Raw genomic sequence first — 2,842 nt, forward strand, 5'->3', positions numbered from 1 at the left:
ATCAAGGTTGTGTCGGATCAACAAAGTGTGCCAATATGGCAGCTCCCAGAAAATGCTCTTCTTTTTACCCAATTGTGGGTTATCCCAAAATCCACAGGCTTCCTATATTGCCTTGAACCGTGTGGGACTCCATCATAGACCATAAGAAGGCTACAAACTTGTGCCCATATTTGCTCCCCAGTTAGAAGAGGGGGTAGACCAGCTTTTTCGACATGTCCATGACGAAATTGGTTCCTATCATGCCTGAACGAATGTCTAATTGGCAGAAACTTGCGGTGACAGTCAAACCAACATGACTTCCCTCCGCTTCGCAACTGGAACGCACATGCATTACCCATGCAATATGGGCAAGCTAACTTGCCATGCGTGCTCCAACCAGACAGCATGGCATAAGCAGGGAAGTCACTAACCGTCCACAACAATACGACCCTCATTGTGRAATTCGTTCRTCGATGAGCGTCATACGTAACGACACCGTCAAAGAATAACTTCTTCAACTCGTCGATCAAGGGCCGAAGAAACACATCCAAGTTCTATCYAGGGCTCTTCTTGCCAGGAATCAGCAAAGCCAGGTGGACGTTSCAGTCTTTGATGCACATCCAAGGTGGTAGATTGTAATTCRTAAGAAAAATAGGCCATAATGAGTATGGATTTGAGTTGGAATTATTGGGMTTGAAACCATCTGTACATAATCCCAAACGAACATTCCTAATCTCTTGAGAAAAATCAGGATGCATCTTGTCAAAATGTTTTCAAGCCTCCCCATCACTTGGATGTACCATATTTCCCGTCTCGGTTTGATGATCATGGTGCCAAGTCATCTCTTTTGCTATTTTCTTACACAAATACCAYCGTTGTAATCTGGGTGTAATTGGCAAATACATCAACACCAAATTAGACACTTTATTGTTTCGGCCGGTTGTCTTGTAACGAGACTCCCCACATACTAGACAACTGTTATGATCAGCAAATTCCTTATAAAATAATATGCAATGGTTCTTGCAAGCATGTATCTTTTCTTTCGGAAGACCAAGCTCCTTCAACATCTTCTTTGTCTCGTAAAAGCTACCAACCAGTTGTTCATCGTCAGGCAGCATTTCTTTTACCATAGTAAGGTTAYGATTGAAGGTTGTCTCTGGTACATTGCAGTCTGCCTTCCAATTCAAAAACCTTACCATTGTCTGTAACTTTGAAAATCTCTGGCATTCCTCCCACAACGATTCGTCTGCAGCTTGTAACATATCATAGAAACGTTGTGCGTGTTGATTTGGTTCTTGTTCGTCCCACATACTTGATGTACCGGGAACATTTTGATTCATGACCATTTGTTCAACACCATCAAACTCATTRTAATCTTMGTCCACTATTGTTTGTTGTGGTTGTTRAARTTCGGGTTCTAATTMACCGTGTGCATACCAGTGAGTATAATTGATCATAAATCCTTTTCGTAACAAGTCTATATGAATCTCATCTCTATTTTTGAACTTTTGAAGTTGACACTTCTTAAAAGGACATCTTGCCGTAGATCGCTCATTAGATAAAGCAAAATCCAAAAATCCAACTACTTCGACTTGGAAAATTGGATTTATAGTCCCGTTCCTATTTATTCACTTATACATCCATCCTCTATCAGCATTAGTCGACATAGCTACAAAATTACAAAATTATGTGTTAGTTTAATTAGTTGTTATATATAAAATAGACCTCAATTTTGTTTATAAATACAAGTCATAACGTTTGCCCAACAATTGGCAACCCATTTCTAACGTAAAATATATCTCTATTTCGTTTATAAATACAAGTCCTAACGTTTGCCCAACAATTGGCAACCCATTTCTAAAGTAAAATAGACCTCAATTACGTTTATAAGTATAAGTCCTAACGTTTGCCCAACAATTAACAACCCATTTCTAGCATAAATATATATATGTCAATTTCGTTTATAAATACAAGTCCTAACATTTGCCCAACAATTGGCAACCCATTTCTAACGTAAAATAGACCTCAATTTCGTTTATAAATACAAGTCTTAACGTTTGCCCAAGAATTGGCAACCCATTTCTAGCATAAATATATATATATATATATGTCAATTTCGTTTATAAATGCAAGTCCTAACGTTTGTCCAACAATTGGCAACCCATTTCTAGAATAATATAGACCTCAATTTCGTTTATAAATACAAGTCCTAACGTTTGCCCAACAATTGGCAACTCATTTCTAACGTAAAATAGACCTCAATTTTGTTTATAAAATACAAGTTCTAACGTTTGTCCAACAATTGGCAACCTATTTCTAATGTAAAATAGACCTCAATTTTGTTTATAAATACAAGTCCTAACATTTGCATAACAATTGACAACCCATTTATAACATAAAATATATCTCTATTTCGTTTAAAAATACAAATCCTAACGTTTGCCCAACAATTGGCAACCCATTTCTAACGTAAAATAGATCTCTATTTCATTTAAAAATACAAGTCCTAACGTTTGCCTAACAATTGACAACCCATTTCTAATGTAAAATAGACCTCAATTTCGTTTATAAATACAAATCCTAACGTTTGCCCAACAATTGACAACCCATTTCTAGCATAAATATATATGTCAATTTCGTTTATAAATACAAGTCATAACGTTTGCCCRACAATTGTCAAGCCCATTTCTAACGTAAAATAGATCTCTTTTTCGTTTAAAAATACAAGTCCTAACATTTGCCAAACAATTGGCAGCCCATTTCTAACGTAAAATAGACCTCAATTTCATTTATAAATACGAGTCCTAACGTTTGTCCAACAATTGGCAACCCATTTCTAGCATAATGTATATCTCAATTTCGT

This window comes from Cynara cardunculus, assembly GCF_001531365.2.
Source record: "Cynara cardunculus var. scolymus isolate 2C chromosome LG 6, CcrdV1, whole genome shotgun sequence".
Taxonomy (NCBI): domain Eukaryota; kingdom Viridiplantae; phylum Streptophyta; class Magnoliopsida; order Asterales; family Asteraceae; genus Cynara; species Cynara cardunculus.